Consider the following 18964-nt stretch of genomic DNA (forward strand, 5'->3'; position numbering starts at 1 on the left):
GAGCCCTACTCTCCCGGCAAACGGCCCGGACCCGCTCCCCGCTTGGGGAAGGTCCGGTGTCGCCACGTGTCCTGGGGGAGGTAGCCCTTAGCCAAAACAGCTGGGGGCCCCGGACCTCCCAGGGAGTACCGGACCCCCGCCGAGTCCCGGATCCCCAGCTACTATTCGACACCTCGCCTGGGCAGGTCCGGAGCCCACACGTGTCCGCCGGTGAGGGCACGCGCGCGGAGTCGCGTGGCTTCCACTGGAAGACTCGCCTACCTACCGCATTCAATGTGGTAGGCAGAAGTGCGCTCTGCCACAGCAGAGCCCGAGGCGGCTTTTGCTAGGTTGCATTGTTGGTCGCGTGTTACCAAGACGCACAGTGCAGTCGTTGGCGCCGCCCACGCCGCGTATGTCAGTCTGCTATGCCAGTTGGGCACGACGGCTCGGCTTCGCCCATTATGACGCCTACCTGGTAGCCTCGATAGACTACGCCGCATGCTACATTGCCCCAACGGGCGCCTCGCTGATGGGACAAATAAAGACTCCCTTCAGTCAAGAGAGTCTACAGGGCGATGAAGCGTATCCAAGAAGAGATTCTCAACCGCTGTAGCTCCATTGAAGCTTTCTGCGCAGTATACTATACATTCACGTTAGACCCACCTGTCGGGGTCTGAATGCCTGTGTACGCATCCCCTTGGTCCATAAAAGGGAGACGCTCGCTAGAGGAAGGGGGAGGCCCGGCTGGGCAGAGGATAGACTCGTTCATATCAAGAGCAATACACCTCACAGTGGACGTAGGGTATTACGCTCCGGCGGCCCGAACCACTCAAAAACCCGAGTGTTCTTGTGTTCTTGCCCCCAAGCTAGATTGGCCTAATCGCTCAGCACTTTCCCGAGTACTTTTCCTCTGGGATTAGGCGGGTGCGTTCTGCCACCCGGCTGTGGGTACCCCCAAAAGCCCACGACATTTGGCGCCGTCCGTGGGGAGGTGCAAGCGTTGGCTAGATCTCCAGGCTTCTAAGGCTGAGCTCATCATCTGCAACGGCGACGAGAAGATGAAGAGAAGCATGGCAGCACCTACGCCGCATGCCACAGCGCCGAGGCAGCGGTGCCCTCGGTGCGGCGGCGCACAGCAGCGGCGCCTGCTGTGCGTCGCCACTGCGACACCTTGGAGCCGGCGCGGTGGCGCGCAGCGGAGACACCCGCAGTGCGTCACCCTACAACACCTCTGCGTCGGCTCAAGGTTTTCTCTCAAGCAACCACCAGGACTCCCCTACAGCGGCATGGCATCGGCTCAAGGCTTTCTCTCAATGTAAAGCCTGGAGCCGACCGTTGTGGCCCGGGGGAAGTCTATCATCGTCTCCTCCCTCGCCAGGACCGAGTCTCTCTCGGTGCTGCTGCAGACAGGATCCCGCCACCAGGCGCGGAGGCCTAACACCTGCACCAAGGTTGAGCCGGTGAACGACCGCCCTTCTCCACGCTCCGTGCTCATCCAAATGAGCACCCAGCTCGTGATGAGCGATCATCGGGCTGGCTTCCGGCGGCAAACGGCGGCGGCTAGGCCACTCTCATTCAGAGCCAAATAATTCGTCTCCATGCTACCTAGGCATATGACAGTTCTTTGGCAGGGAAGGGTCCCCCAAGCTCCCGAGGTGATGCTGGATGATGCAGTTCAGGCACGTCCGGGATGCCTTCGCCTCCGACGACTGTGGAGAACTCAAAGGTGGCAATTCTGCTCCGGCTGGGAATGTGCATGCCTTACAGAAGGTAGTCGTAGGTTACCTCTAGATAGGACTAAGAGAGTACATCCCTGTAATAACATGGCGCCTACGTGTGGTCCGGAGCAGTAAAGGTCCGCCCTTGTAAACCCGACCTCTGGCTTCATCGCACAAACAGGCAACGCCAGCAAGTGGTCCAGAGGGGTAGAGATCCGGCCTCGTAATCCCGACCTCTGATGTACACCACAATAGCCACAATAAAGGAGAATTGCTTTCTCAGTCCTATCTGAACTTTACCTTGATTACTCTTATCCATTTTGGTTTTACTGTGTCTTTCTCCCAAACGGAGTCTTTTCTTTAGTTACTAACGATCCAAGTTGAGTTGCTGGCTTGTGGTCAGGTGGGGACACTCCTTCTAGCTGGAAGGCAGTTCGGACCCCTAGGGACCTGCTCAGGAGAAGTGGTGCCCGTATCCTGGGGTAGAGAAGCTCCGCATAGCTTAGCCTGTTAATGTACCCTAAGCCTACGTACTTCACTGCCCTATTACGAGTCCCCTAGTATCCGAGACTGCTGTCCCTAGAGGTCCCGGGCTCCTTTCTAGTATAAGGCCTGGTTTCCTACACCTTGCTGCAAGGTCCGGTGGCGTAATTCATAGATCGTCAGCAACACTCAAAGTCCACTCCGGTGGCCCGCTTCGGCGGAGACCGCTCACCACGGTCGACTCAAAGTCCACTCCGGTGGCCCGCTCCGGCGGAGACCGCTCGCCACGGTCGACTCAAAGTCCACTCCGGTGGCCCACTCCGGCGGAGACCGCTCGCCACGGTCGACTCAAAGTCCACTCCGGTGGCCCGCTCCGGCGGAGACCGCTCGCCACGGTCGCCTGGAGACAGGTACAGGGAAGTGGTACACGCTCCCTGGGCGGTTCGAGGTCTGTGTAGCTGCTTAGGTTGGTTCCGTACCCTAAGCCTGCACTTTCGCCGCCCTGCAGAGAGCGCTCTAGTACCTGAACCTGGCAACATGTGCTCCGTCCTTTAGGGGGTCCGGAGCACCCGCTCGCGACATGAGCACGCCAACACAGCCTTTAGGGGGTCATGATAGTGGCCCCACCCGCGGGTTCGTACCTCTCCCGAGGTGGGCCCGGGGGCCACTATCGGTACCCCAGGACTGGGGTACCCCCTCTTGCTGTGTCTAAACAAGAGTCTCGTAGTTATCCTTAACTACGCACTGACGCCCGAGCAGCCAGACCCCTGTGGTCTGGAGCCCTACTCTCCCGGCAAACGGCCCGGACCCGCTCCCCGCTTGGGGAAGGTCCGGTGTCGCCACGTGTCCCGGGGGAGGTAGCCCTCAGCCAAAACAGCTGGGGGCCCCGGACCTCCCAGGGAGTACCGGACCCCCGCCGGGTCCCGGATCCCCAGCTACTATCCGACACCCCGCCTGGGCAGGTCCGGAGCCCACACGTGTCTGCCGGTGCGGGCACGCGCACGGAGCCGCATGGCTTCCACTGGAAGACTCGCCTACCTACCGCATTCAATGCGGTAGGCAGAAGTGCGCTCTGCCACAGCAGAGCCCGAGGCGGCTTTTGCCAGGTTGCACTGTTGGTCGCGTGTTACCAAGACGCACAGTGCAGTCGCTGGCGCCGCCCACGCCGCGTATGTCAGTCTACTATGCCAGTTGGGCACGACGGCTCGGCTTCGCCCGTTATGTCGCCTACCTGGTAGCCTCGATAGACTACGCCGCATGCTACATTGCCCCAACGGGCGCCTCGCTGATGGGACAAATAAAGACTCCCTTCAGTCAAGAGAGTCTACAGGGCGATGAAGCGTATCCAAGAAGAGATTCTCAACCGCTGTAGCTCCATTGAAGCTTTCTGCGCAGTATACTATACATTCACGTTAGACCCACCTGTCGGGGTCTGAATGCCTGTGTACACATCCCCTTGGTCTATAAAAGGGAGACGCTCGCTAAAGGAAGGGTGGAGGCCCGGCTGGGCAGAGGATAGACTCGTTCATATCAAGAGCAATACACCTCACAGTGAACGTAGGGTATTACGCTCCGGTGGCCCGAACCACTCAAAAACCCGAGTGTTCTTGTGTTCTTGCCCCCAAGCTAGATTGGCCAAATCGCTCAGCACTTTCCCGAGTACTTTTCCTCTGGGATTAGGCGGGTGCGTTCCGCCACCCGGCTGTGGGTACCACCAAAAGCCCACGACACCACTCTCTCACTCCATGACTTCCAAGAGCGCCCACTATGTTCACATTCTGGTCTTCTGTGTGTCCCTGAGGTTTGCGTACTCTTATCCTTATCCACACCCTTCCCACCAGATTTCTCCCTCCCCTGTCGTCTCAACATCTCCACTAATGCAGGGTTCATCTTATTTATGATATCCGCCTGTTCCTCCGCAATCTCCCATGCAGGCATCCCAGCCAACCTAGCCATGTTCTCTGCATTAATTTCTTGCATAGAAGGACATCCATTCGTCACTCTGAAAACAAGTCATCCAATTATTTTATAAAACTGGCACATAAAAAAAATCTTAGGACTTCCATTCATCACTCTGAATTTGACGGAGTAGTTGAACAAAGTTGGCAAGGATACCGCTTACTTGCTCCACCTTCATTAAGTAAAATTATCTAGACACAAAATACCTTGGAGTGCATGCAACTCAAAAATATGAAGCTTGTCGTCTGTCTTTATATGCGTGGTCAGCCCTGGCAAATTTCAGGGCAATAAACTATATGTAACCACCAAATGCCCTCAGTTAGAGTGGGTGCATAAACTATTATATGTATGACAGTCACACATGTCAGGTCAAAGCAAATTGAAAATAATCCATTATACTAAGTCTCTACTGGCAAGGAACCAACATGCAAATAAGACTTGAAGCTCAAATAAAATAAATGTAAAAGAAAAAAGATGTGCTCTAAAGCAATATCCCACTCTCTGTGCTAAGTTCTTCTCGTTTCCAAAGTTCTGCAAGAAAAGAGCACTATTCTTTGTAAATAACAAAGGTAAGAGTCGTTGTAATTGTAACTACTATTTTTCAGCACATGGTGAGATCTAGAAAACCCTCAACAATATTTTTTTTGTTGTATGAATTTTGAAATTTCACAGCTAGCCGATAGATTATTGTTTCCCCCTCACCCACAATAGGTGTTTAGGGCTTAGATGTAATCTATTAACATTTTTCATGGGTAATTATACTTCTCAGCAATAGAGCCCTCGAGCTTGAACTCATTTCTCCTTGGGCTGAGAATACTAAAATTTAGCTAGAATCAAGGATATATCCATACGTATAACCCATATTACCTGTTGTATGTGTTCTTATCCTACTTGTCAAGGAATGATTCGACGGTCCTCAACCACCAGTGAAGCTTCATCTTCTCTTTATTCACCATGTAGCCATGCAAGAATTCAGCCAGCTACTCGTCCACCTCCCTCTCGTTGAAGAACTTTGAAACCGCTTCCCTCTCCGCAGCACCCAACTTCCTGTAAATCAAACCACACAAACCTCAAGAAACACAGAACTTGAAATTAAATTGCCGGGAACAATAATCCCACTGCCAGCCCTGAGGGCGAGCACGTGGCGGACGGCGACATCGTCGGGCTAGGCGGAGCAGATGAAGCTGAGCACGCGGTCGCCCCAGCCCCCAGGTGACCTCGATGATGAGGCTGAGGTAGAGGTGGCGGCCGTGCTTGAGCGACTCGACACGGCGGAAGAGTGGCGCGTCCTCTGGGAACGGCTCCGCAGCGGCGTCGAACATGGTGGCCTCGACCTTGACCCCCCCACCGTCTCCGGCGCGGGAGCGGAGGCACACCCACTGCTCCCCCGGGTGGTCCTTCACAGCGAAGGAATTAAGCTCCTTGGTGGCTACACGGAGAGGAGGAAGCCGTGCCGGTAGGGTCTTGCTGCGAACGCGAGCCGCGATTCGTGCGCGGGGAAGGGCAAGAGGAACGTGAGGAAATTACTGTGTCACGACCAAGGCGTCAGAAGAAGCATTGGACCCTAAACTCATGTTTTGGTAAGTTTCATAGTGTTTGGGTTCATCTGTTATCATTTCGTAACTGCATGAAACTCGGTGCAAAACGGTGTGAATGGTGCAATTAGTGCAAAAGTTCGTGCCACGAAGTCACCTTGGGATTTTTCGCAACGAACGCTCCCAACCCACCACATTGGACCCTAAACTCATGTTTTCGTGCGTTGCATAGTGTTTGGGTGCATTTGTGATCGTTTCGTAACTGCATGAAACTCGATGCAAAACAGGGTTAACTAGTGCAATTAATGCGAAAGCTCGTGCCACGAAGTCACGCCGAGATTTTTCTCTACGAACGCACCCAATCCACCCCATTGGACCCTAAACTCATGTTTTGGTGCGTTGCATAGTGTTTGGTTGCATTTGGAATCGTTTCGTAACCGCATGAAACTCGATGCAAAACAGGGTTAACTAGTGCAATTAATGCGAAAGCTCGTGCCACGAAGTCACGCCGAGATTTTTCTCTACGAACGCACCCAATCCACCCCATTGAACCCTAAACTCATGTTTTGGTGCGTTGCATAGTGTTTGGGTGCATTTGGGATCGTTTCATAACTGCATGAAACTCGGTACGAAACGGGGTGAACTAGTGCAATTAATACAAAAGTACGTGCCACGAAGTCATGTCGGGATTTTTCGCAATGAACGCACCCAATCCACCACATTGGACCCTAAACTCATGTTTTGGTGCGTTGCATAGTGTTTGGGTGCATTTGGGATTGTTTCGTAACTGCATGAAACTCGGTGCAAAATAGTGTGAACTGGTACAATTAATACAAAAGTACGTGCCACGAAGTCACGCCGGGATTTTTTGCAACGAATGCACCCAATCAACCCCATTGGACCCCGAATTCATGTTTTGGTGCGTTGCATAGTGTTTGGGTGCATTTGGGATCGTTTCGTAACTGTATGAAACTCGGTGCAAAACAGTGTGAACTGGTGCAATTAATGCAAAAGTACGTGCCACGAAGTCATGTCGGGATTTTTCGCAACGAACGCACCTAATCCACCACATTGGACCCAAAACTCATGTTTTGGTGCGTTGCATAGTGTTTGGGAGCATTTGTAATCATTTCGTAACTGCATGAAATGCAATGCAAAACAGTGTGAACTAGTGCAATTAATGCAAAAGCACGTGCCACGAAGTCACATCCTGATTTTTTGCAATGAACGCGCCCAATCCACTCCATTGGACCCTAAACTCATGTTTTGGTGTGTTGCATAGTGTTTGGGTGCATTTGGGATCGTTTCGTAGCCGCATGAAACTCGATGCAAAATAGGGTGAACTAGTGCAATTAATGCGAAAGCTCGTGCCATGAAGTCATGCCTGGATTTTTCTCCATAAACGCACCCAATCCACCCCATTGGACCCTAAACTCAAGTTTTGGTGCGTTGCATAGTGTTTGGGCGCATTTGTTATGGTTTCGTAACTGCATGAAACTCGGTGCAAAACAGTGTGAACTGGTGCAATTAATGCAAAAGTTCTCGCCACGAAGTCACGTCCGGATTTTTCGCAACGAATGAACCCAATCTGCACCATTGGACCCTAAACTCATGTTTTGGTGTGTTGTATTGTGTTTGGGTGCATTTGGAATCATTTTGTAACTCCATGAAGCTCGATGCAAAATATGGTGAACTAGTGCAATTAATGCGAAAGCTCGTGCCTTGAAGTCATGCCAGGATTTTTCTCCACGAACGCACCCAATCCACCACATTGGATCCGAAACTCATGTTTTTGTGCGTTGCATAGTGTTTGGGTGCAATTGGGATCGTTTCGTAACTGCATGAAACCGATGCTAAACAGTGTGAATTAGTGCAATTAATGCAAAAGTACGTGCCTCGAAGTCACATCGGGATTTTTTGTAATGAACGCAACCAATCCACTCCTTTGGACCCTAAACTCATGTTTTGGTGTGTTGCATAGTGTTTGAGTGCATTTGGGATCGTTTCGTAACCGCATGAAACTCGATGCAAAACAGGGTGAACTAGTGCAATTAATGCGAAAGCTCGTAACGCACCCAATCCACTCCACTGGACCCTAAACTCATGTTTTGGTGCGTTGCATAGTGTTTGGGTGCATTTGGGATCGTATCGTAACCGCATGAAACTCGATGCAAAATACGGTGAACTAGTGCAATTAATGCGAAAGTTCGTGCCACAAAGTCACGCTGGGATTTTTCTCTTCGAACGCACCCAATCCACTCCATTAGACCCTAAACTCATGTTTTGGTAAGTTTCGTAGTGTTTGGGTTCATCTATTATCGTTTCGTAACTGCATAAAACTTGATGCAAAACAGTGTGAGCTGGTGCAATTAATGCAAAAGTGTGTGCCACGAAGTCACGTCGGGATTTTTCACAACGAACACACCCAATCAACCACATTGGACCCTAAACTCATGTTTTGGTGCACTGCATAGTGTTTGGGAGCATTTGGGATTGTTTCGTAACTGCATGAAACTCAGGGCAAAACAGTGTGAACTGGTGCAATTAATGCAAAAGTACGTGCCATGAAGTCACGTCGGGATTTTTTGCAACGAACACACCCAATCCACTCCATTGGACCCTAAACTCCTGTTTTGGTGCGTTGCATAGTGTTTGGGTGCATTCCGGATCGTTTCATAACCGCATGAAACTCGATGCAAAACAGGGTGAACTAGTGCAATTAATGTGAAAGCTCGTGCCACGAAATCACGCCGGGATTTTTATCTACGAACGCACCCAGTCCACCCCATTAGACCCTAAACTCATGTTTTGGTCCGTTGCATAGTGTTTGGGTGCATTTGGCATCGTTTCATAACTGCATGAAACTCGGTGCAAAACAGATTGAACTGGTGCAAATAAATCAAAAGTTCGTGCCACGAAGTCACGTTCGGATTTTTCGCAACGAACGCACCCAATCCACCACATTGGACCCTAAACTCATGTTTTGGTGCGTTGCATTGTGTTTGGGTGCATTTGGGATCATTTCGTAACTGCATGAAACTCGGTGCAAAACGGTGTGAACTGGTGCAATTAATGCAAAAGTTCGTGCCACGAAGTCACATCCGGATTTTTCCCAACGAACACACCCAATCCGCACCATTGGACCCTAAACTCATGTTTTGGTGTGTTGTATAGTGTTTGGGTGCATTTGGGATCATTTCGTAACTCCATGAAACTCGATGCAAAATAGGGTGAACTGGTGCAATTAATGCAAAAGTTCGAGCCACGAAGTCACGTCTGGATTTTTTCCAACGAACGCATGCATTGCACCCTAAACTCATGTTTTGGTAAGTTTCATAGTGTTTGGGTTCATCTGTTATCATTTTGTAACAGCATGAAACTCGGTGCAAAACGGTGTGAATGGTGCAATTAATGCAAAAGTTCGTGCCACGAAGTCACGTCAGGATTTTTTGAAACGAACGCACCCAATCCACCACATTGGACCCCAAACTCATGTTTTGGAGCGTTGCATAGTGTTTGGATGCATTTGGGATCGTTTCATAACTGCATGAAACTCGATGCAAAACAGGGTTAACTAGTGCAATTAATGCGAAAGCTCGTGCCACGAAGTCACGTCGAGATTTTTCTCTTCGAACGCACCCAATCCACCCCATTGGACCCTAAACTCATGTTTTGGTGCGTTGCATAGTGTTTGGGTGCATTTGGAATCGTTTCGTAACCGCATGAAACTCGATGCAAAATAGGGTTAACTAGTGCAATTAATGCGAAAGCTCGTGCCACGAATTCACGCTGAGATTTTTCTCTACGAACGCACCCAATCCACCCCATTGGACCCTAAACTCATGTTTTGGTGCGTTGCATAGTGTTTGGGTGCATTTGGGATCGTTTCATAACTGCATGAAACTCGGTGCAAAACGGTGTGAACTGGTGCAATTAATAAAAAAGTTCGTGCCATGATGTCACGTCGGGATTTTTCGCAACGAACGCACCCAATCCACCATATTGGACCCTAAACTCATGTTTTGCTGCGTTGCATAGTGTTTGGGTGCATTTGGGATTGTTTCGTAACTGCATGAAACTCGGTGCAAAATAGTGTGAACTGGTGCAATTAATACAAAAGTACGTGCCACGAAGTCACGCCGGGATTTTTTGCAACGAAGGCACCCAATCAACCCCATTGGACCACGAATTCTTGTTTTGGTGCATTGCATAGTGTTTGGATGCATTTGGGATCGTTTTGTAACTGCATGAAACTCGGTACAAAACAGTGTGAACTGGTGCAATTAATGCAAAAGTACGTGCCACGAAGTCACGCCGGGATTTTTTGCAACGAATGCACCCAATCAACCCCATTGGACCCCGAATTCATGTTTTGGTGCGTTGCATAGTGTTTGGGTGCATTTCGGATCATTTCGTAACTGCATGAAACTCGGTGCAAAACAGTGTGAACTGGTGCAATCAATGCAAAAGTACGTGCCACGAAGTCATGTCGGGATTTTTCGCAACGAACGCACCCAATCCACCACATTGGACCCTAAACTCATGTTTATGTGCGTTGCATAGTGTTTGGGAGCATTTGTAATCGTTTCGTAACTGCATGAAACGCAATGCAAAACAGTGTGAACTAGTGCAATTAATGCAAAAGCACGTGCAACGAAGTCACATCCTGATTTTTTGCAATGAACGCACCCAATCCACCCCATTGAACCCTAAACTCATGTTTTGGTGCGTTGCATAGTGTTTGGGTTCATTTGGGATCGTTTCATAACTGCATGAAACTCGGTACAAAACGGGGTGAACTGGTGCAATTAATACAAAAGTACGTGCCACGAAGTCATGTCGGGATTTTTCGCGACGAACACACCCAATCCACCACATTGGACCCTAAACTAATGTGTTGGTGCGTTGCATGTTGTTTGGGTGCATTTGGGATTGTTTCGTAACTGCATGAAACTCGGTGCAAAATAGTGTGAACTGGTACAATTAATACAAAAGTACGTGCCACGAAGTCACGCCGGGATTTTTTTTGCAACGAATGCACCCAATCAACCCCATTGGACCCCAAATTCATGTTTTGGTGCGTTGCATAGTGTTTGGGTGCATTTGGGATCGTTTCGTAACTACATGAAACTCGGTGCAAAACAGTGTGAACTGGTGCAATTAATGCAAAAGTACGTGCCACGAGGTCATGTCGGGATTTTTCGCAACGAACGCACCCAATCCACCACATTGGACCCTAAACTCATGTTTTGGTGCGTTGCATAGTGTTTGGGAGCATTTGTAATCGTTTCGTAACTGCATGAAACGCAATGCAAAACAGTGTGAACTAGTGCAATTAATGCAAAAGCACGTGCCACGAAGTCAAATCCAGATTTTTTGCAATGAACGCACCCAATCCACTCGATTGGACCCTAAACTCAATAGTGCAATTAATGCGAAAGCTCGTGCCATGAAGTCATGCCGGGATTTTTCTCCATGAACGCACCCAATCCACCCCATTGGACCCTAAACTCAAGTTTTGGTGCGTTGCATAGTGTTTGGGTGCATTTGTTATGGTTTCGTAACAGCATGAAACTCGGTGCAAAACGGTGTGAACTGGTGCAATTAATGCATATGTTCTCGCCACGAAGTCACGTCCGGATTTTTCGCAACGAATGAACCCAATCTGCACCATTGGACCCTAAACTCATGTTTTGGTGTGTTGTATTGTGTTTGGGTGCATTTGGGATCATTTCGTAACTCCATGAAACTCGATGCAAAATACGGTGAACTGGTGCAATTAATGCGAAAGATCGTGCCATGAAGTCATGCCAGGATTTTTCGCAATGAACGCACCCAATCCGCCCCATTCGACCCTAAACTCATTTTTTGGTGCATCGCATAGTGTTCGGGTGCATTTGGGATCGTTTCATAACTGCATGAAACTCGATGCAAAATAGTGTGAACTGGTGCAATTAATGCAAAAGTACATGCCACGAAGTCACGTCGGGATTGTTGCAATGAACGCACCCAATCCACTCCATTGGACCCTAAACTCATGTTTCGGTGCGTTGCATAGTGTTTGGATGCATTTGGGATCATTTCGTAACTCCATGAAACTCGATGCAAAACAGGGTGAACTGGTGCATTTAATACAAAAGTTCATGCCACGAAGTTACGTCAGGATTTTTCTCAACGAACGCACCCAATCCACCACATTGGACCCTAAACTCATGTTTTGGTGCGCTGTATAGTGTTTGGGAGCATTTGGGATGGTTTCGTAACTGCATGAAACTCGGCGCAAAACAGTGTGAACAGGAGAAATTAATGCAAAGTACGTGCCACGAAGTCATGTCGGGATTTTTCGCAACGAACGCACCCAATCCACCACATTGGACCCTAAACTCAAGTTTTGGTGCATTGCATAGTGTTTGGGTGCAATTGGGATCGTTTCGTAACTGCATGAAACTTGATGCAAAACAGTGTGAACTAGTGCAATTAATGCAAAAGTACGTGCCATGAAGTCACGTCGGGATTTTTTGCAATGAACGCACCCAATCCACTCCTTTGGACCCTAAACTCATGTTTTGGTGTGTTGCATAGTGTTTGGGTGCATTTGGGATCGTTTCGTAACCGCATGAAACTCGATGCAAAACAGGGTGAACTAATGCAATTAATGCGAAAGCTCGTGCCATGAAGTCGTGCCGGGATTTTTCTCCACGAACGCACCCAATCCACCCCATTGGACCCTAAACTCAAGTTTTGGTGTGTTGCATAGTGTTTGGGTGCATTTGTTATGGTTTCGTAACTGCATGAAACTCCGTCCAAAACGGTGTGAACTGGTGCAATTAATGCAAAGGTTCGTGTCACGAAGTCACGTCCAGATTTTTCGCAACGAACGCAACCAATCCGCACCATTGGACCCTAAACTCATGTTTTGGTGTGTTGTATAGTGTTTGGGTGCATTTGGAATCATTTCGTAACTCCATGAATCTCGATGCAAAATAGGGTGAACAGGTGCAATTAATGCAAAAGTTCGTGCCATGAAGTCACGTCGGGATTTTTCGCAACGAACGCACCCAATCCATCCCATTGGACCCTAAACTCATGTTTTGGTAAGTTTCATAGTGTTTGGGTTCATCTGTTATCATTTTGTAACTGCATGAAACTCGGTGCAAAATGGTGTGAACTGGTGCAATTAATGCAAAAGTTCGTAACACGAAGTCACGTCGTTATTTTTTGAAACGAACGCACCCAATCCACCATATTGGACCCTAAACTCATGTTTTGGCGTGTTGCATAGTGTTTGGGTGTATTTGGTATCATTTTGTAACTGCATGAAACTCGGTGTTGTAACACCTCAGGTGTTAGCACATTTAAATACAATCAATGTACCTTAGTTAAAGTTCAAAGAAAAATTTGAGAAATTAATTCAAAGAGAAAGGATCAAATAAAAGACAAATCATACAAAAGAAATTAAAGGAAAAAGAAAAAGGAGTGAAAGGCTACTCAAAATTTAATTCAAAACTGTGCACAAAATTTTTGTTGGCTCATGAGAGGTGTTTCAATTGACATGTGCTCAATTGAACTTCAGCCAAAATCAAGTCAAAAACTGAATAAAACTAAAGCCCTTTTGTGCAAATATGCAAATGTACCAATAGATCAAAATGTGAGTTTCAAATGAAAATTTGCATAACATGAAACTTGTAGATCTTGAAAAGTTATGCAAAAGTGGTATTCAACACTTTTTCATTTGAGCCCTCTAAGTAGGAGATAATTTTAGTTTACCGAGGGGTCCCTGGAATTTTTCAGAAATCGCAAAAGAGCCCCCATCTCCTTCTCTCTCTCTCCCGGCTGGCTCTGTTTCGCCCGCCGCCCACCGTACGCCGCCGGTGGACTTCGTCCACCGCGCGCCCGCGGCCAAACGGACCCAGGAAGTCCCCCAGCGCCACCTGGCCCGCCCCTTGGCACCTCCTCACGCGCACACGCGTCCCAGGCCGCTCCCCGAGCCGCCACGACACCCCCCCGCCCTGCGCCGCGCCGTTGCAGTTCCGCCCGCTCGCCGTCGTGCGCCCCCGACCCAAATCGACCTCCCCCAGTCGCTACATCCCTCGCCCAGGAGCTCCTTGGCCTATAAAGACCCCCAGAGCTCCACCGTCGCGCCCCTTCTCCTCCTTCTTCTTCCTCCCGCCGCTCCGCCATGGCCGCCGAGATCCAGCTCGCGCGGACCGGCTAGCCCAGCCCCACATTGCCCCCTCCGACCACCGCAATCGCTTAGCCACCTCTTAGTCACGCTCCACGCGCGCGGAATCGAACCCAAACCTCCTCCCGACGCCGTTCCCCTTTGGCGCCGCCGCCGGCGAGCTCAGGCTCACCGCGGACCGGCCAGCTCCGAAGGAGACCGAGCACGACAGCTACCCCAGAAGCATCCACAAGCTCACACGGTTCTCGTGCGCACCTTGTTCCCCTACCCCGAGCCCTCCTTCACCTCCTACGCCGGCGAACCGAACAACCACCCCGCCATTGACGCCGACGAGCTCGAACCCGTGCACCAGACGCTCGAACGTCGACCAGGGTAGGTGTTCCTCGATCCTTTCTCTCCCACGCGCCTCCCCGTGGCAGTCCCGGTAAGCCCTGCACCGCAGAACACCACCGGCAAGATGTCACGGCGGAGAAGGCCGGCGAAGGACCTGGTTGTAAATACTTTTCTTCGTTCAAGGGTGTTTCTGCAAGTTTTTCAGTGTATACCAGTGAACTCCTAAAATGCGAAAAAAATCACAGAAAAATCAGAAAAATGCAAACTCAACTGATCTGAATTCCTTGTAACAATATCTACAAATTTTGTGACATTCACATTTGCAGAAACTCAACCAAATTTAATCTAGGGAAAAGAATAAGAAAACCACCTTATGCATGTTCATGAAGTTCTGCCCATCAAATGACCTTCATTTTTTGATATGTTATCACAAATGGAATTTAAAGATCACATTAAAAATATGGCATGCAACCAAAGCAGTATCATATTAGAACAATCAAGATTCTCTAATCTGTTGTTAGATTTCTCGATTTAATTCTGGAAAATATGCACATGAACTTGCTCTGAAATTTTTACTGCGTACATGTAAAACTAAAACACTGTTAATACCTAAATTTCAGATTTATTAGAGTTCATGTGCTATATACCATGATTTATGCTTTTTTAATCAACTTAATTCTTCATATATAGTTCTTAGGCTCAGAAAAATCTATATTTATTTCTGAAGTCTCCTTTTAGCTCTGTGTATCTCTCTAAAAATTTTGAGCTGCAATTGCTGAGTTTTGCTTTGTTGAATAATCATGCTTATCATCTTAGGGCTAGATTTACTTTTTTTTTGTTCTGAGTAATCTACAATGTTTCTGATCGTTATTTTTGGGCATGATCTTGTTTAGAGTATGTTCTACCTGTAATAAAAAGTTCAGATGCAATACTGGTTAAATGCACCTTGAGAAATTTATGCAAACTCATGCTAAGTTAACTGAATAACTAATTTTCCATAGTGACTTAAATCTTGAAATTTTTTCTGGAGTATGTCTAACTCATGACTAGTCTCTGGTAAAAATTTGAGAGCCATATCTCTAGTAAAACTCTCTGTAGATTTACTCTTAGTTAAAAGCTTGCTGTTTTTGTTCTTTTTATCAGCTCAGTTATATAAGTGAATAAAATCTGGAAAAATTTCAGTGCTGAGTATATGCGTTGAAGTTTCTCTCATAAAATTTGTAGCACCAGAACACATGTTGAACGTTCTGTACAAAAAGATAAAGTAACTAGAGTAATTCATTTGCATGAATAGTTATAGTTTTTGCTCTATGGTAGATGCTGAATTTATGCCATGAAGGTTCAAGTTTGGATCTGTGTTACTTTAGTGATTCATCACTAGCTCTTTAGTAGTTGTGTTGATAAGAAATAAGGGAAGCATGCTATGTGTTGAAATTGAAAAATGAAAACTAAAACCCCCACTCATTCATGAATGAACATAGTTATGTTTACTACTCTATAAATGATTGCCCATGCAATGAAATGTGAAATCGTCACTAAATTAACTTTCGTTGGACTATAACTTTATCGTGAAGGAAAGAAATTATTATCCATGAATAACTCATAATCTTGCATTGCATATAGAAACGGTTAATCTCGCGGACGGTGACTACGAGTTGGTGCCCGCGGACTCTCGTGTGGATCAGGAGGTCTCCTTGAACTGTACTAACTTGTCTCAAGACCTGGGCCAAGCCCCAGAAGCTTTTCTGCCTGACAGTGCCCAAGAAGGCATGCCCCGGAGCATAATCCCACTATTTTTCCGAATTACCATTCAGCTATCTATTTATTAATGTATTGTAATACTTTGTTTTCTGCATTTAAGTTTTCTAGGCGTTGATCGAAAACCTTAGATGCATGATCCCTAGGAACCTATGTTTGATACCGGATCTTTTATCAACTAGTTGCCATGCTAAATAGGTACGGTAGAAGTCGAGTGGTTCCCTGCCTCTCGCGAGCAAATAGGAATTGTACTGACTTTAATTCCTGGTGAAATGTAAGGACAACGGGCGGGGTTGTGTAGTGGTGATACCCCGCTGGTGTAGTCAAAAATGGCTAAGGTCGCAGTGTGTGGCTCATTTCGTTAAGCGTTTGAAAGTACTAGCCACATACCGAGAAATATGGTAATCGGGAAGCTGAAGTACCTGATTGGACCGGCGAGTGGAACGATCTCGCACCCTCCTGGTAGAAGTAGGGTTTATTTTTATGTCGCGACGTACGGGTACAGAGTGGTCGGACTCTGTAGTCGGGGAGGGTGTGCCGGATCCACGGACTGGAAAGAAAGGGGAAATGTTGTGTGGGTGACTTGGTTCCCATACGTGTGGTCTAGGTTCCCTGGCCAGGTTGAAATTCGATTCGGAATCGTCCGCCTCTCACGGTATGAGATTGCTTAATGATTTCGGTCACATAGAGTAACAAGTGGAACATGATGATGATAATACTGCTGGTTGATTAAATGATTGCTCTACCATGTTTGTGTAGAGTTAGTTGCAAATTTAGAATGGTTAATCCCACTAGAATCCGGCTAAGTAAAACCTGAAAGTAAGGATCAACACTTAGTGGCATTTTTTGGCAAAACAAACCCCACCAACCAAAAAGCCTTGCATGTCTAGTTATCGGACTATGTTATATCCGGTGACGGGTCAGTCTTGCTGAGTATTAGTATACTCAGCCTTGCTTGTGGCACTGTTTTTCAGGTACTAACTTTGAGGATCTGTTTGCAAGTCTTACTTGGCCGTGTACTCTGCCTCCGGGTTGGTCTGTTGAGTGGGATGGCCCTTCAGCTGGTGCTAATCGCCCTCCCGCTGAGTGACGCATTCGTACGGGCTTTATCGATGCGTCACTATATCTCGCTAGTTATCTTTTACTGCTTCCGCTGAACATGAGACTTGAATAATTGAGTAGTTGGAACCCCGTAGTACTTTGCTACTCTGAACATGGTTTGTAATAAATTTCCTTTCCGCTGCAATCACTCTGAGATGTAGGAAATATTCTGTGTTGTAATATCTGGGCTCACCTTCGTGTGAGTGTTGTCTGCTGATCCTGGAATAGCGTGGCTTTTATCGAGGCTTCACTCGAGGAACTACCGGTGAGTGCCAATTTGGGTCAGAGTTGCTTAGCAACAAAGATCAGTGCACCCGGGCCCAGTAGTTTTGGGTGGTTCCGCCACAGCTGGCATCAGAGCTCGCAGACAGCCTACCAGAGATGGCAACCTCGGTTTTCAAAACAACAATTTAAAACTTGACTTCAAAACTACTAAAGTTTTTGAAAGAGTTTAGGATCTCCAAGGACAAGTCTAGGACGTAAAGCCCCAGGGAATCTTATGGGTATTATCAGGTGGCTTATTTTGTATGGCTAACTTCCAGCACGTTACTTTTCAGTATTTAAATTCTGTAATTTAAATTCTACAACTACATCATCGCCACGAAGGTATGCTTACTCAGTCAGCTGAGGGAGTCTGACCTTCCCGTCGGTGATGCGAGCCGAACGCTGGAGCTCAAGCAGTGGCCTACTTGAGCTGCTGCCCATATACCAACTTGGGTTGAATATATGGGGAGTAATGGTTCGAAATTGGAACTCAATTCCCCATCAAAGACGGTACTCAGTCAATACGTTGTTTCGATAACGTATGCCTAATGTTGTCCATACGGCGGTAATGGTATGGATGCCAATTCTATAGTGATCGGTAATGTATGGGAACGCTTTCGTGAGTGCTGGCATGAAAGGTTCATTTTATATACTGTCAATCTTCTGCAGGTACGCTAACTCGAAATCGAATTATAGGCTATCTAGCTATATCGAGTAGCTATATAGTGAGAGACGTAATAGGTATGCCACCAAAGTCATTGCGTAAGACCAAGGTTACTTGGCAATTCTTTTCCTTGGAGAGGACGTATAGGTTCTGCATTCATTCTCAAAAAGGTTAGCAAATAAATCTCTGGAGAAATCGCAAGCAAATCAGCTAAAACACTATCCTAAGGAGTATCCAGAAAGTCTGTAACCTGGTTTCCACGAATTTTTACCTCCTGTTAAGTTACTTAAATCGACTTGGGATAGTAAGACTAAATGATTTTTCCTCAGTTATCAAGCTGCTGTAAAAATTTGAAAATTTTTGAAGCCCTCTAGCATGCTATTTGTATTTTTAGATCAACCCTGGGTAAAACTGTTAACTCTGAACAGTCTGTACAACTGAAATTTTTCGACCCTTATAAGTTGTTCAAAAGAAAAATCGTTCAACATGAAAGTTATAGACAACTAAGTGATGATCTTACCCTAAAAATTTGAAAAATTTTTGACGTCTGGGTTGAGAGTTATGGTCAAAATGCACCCTCTCTGGACACTCAGTTTTCCTGGTTGACATCACTCTGAATACCTGAGCATATCACCCCCATGGAATCCGAATTGAGCTTAGTGATGACTAGATGAATCGTTCCTTAATATCAGAGGGATCTTGTGTAATTTTTTGAGAATTTTTGAAGCAAGTTATCTACAGTTTTGACCATTTCTTTCACTGTCCAGAGTTAGTAGTTCTTGTTACCATCAGCTGATCCATCGGTCTTTTATTGGGACAGATGGAAGAGCTGCTGGTCGTTGACGCGCAGGGACACGTGCACTCCGCTTGCCTGCACTGGGACGGGTTTCCCCGCCGTCTCTGGGAGCTGTTGAGTGCAACCTGTTTACCTCCAGCCACCGGTTTACGATGGCCACGAGTTTGTGGAGGACGGAGTTCATCGCTG

The 18964-nt window shown here is 47.4% G+C and overlaps 1 pseudogene; it reads right to left on the minus strand.

The window, feature by feature from the left end:
* Positions 1 to 5010: 5010 nt before the first annotated feature.
* On the minus strand, positions 5011 to 5629 carry LOC120678030 (annotated as a pseudogene).
* Positions 5630 to 18964: the final 13335 nt, after the last annotated feature.

The sequence above is a fragment of the Panicum virgatum genome, chromosome 6N (assembly GCF_016808335.1).
Source record: "Panicum virgatum strain AP13 chromosome 6N, P.virgatum_v5, whole genome shotgun sequence".
Taxonomy (NCBI): domain Eukaryota; kingdom Viridiplantae; phylum Streptophyta; class Magnoliopsida; order Poales; family Poaceae; genus Panicum; species Panicum virgatum.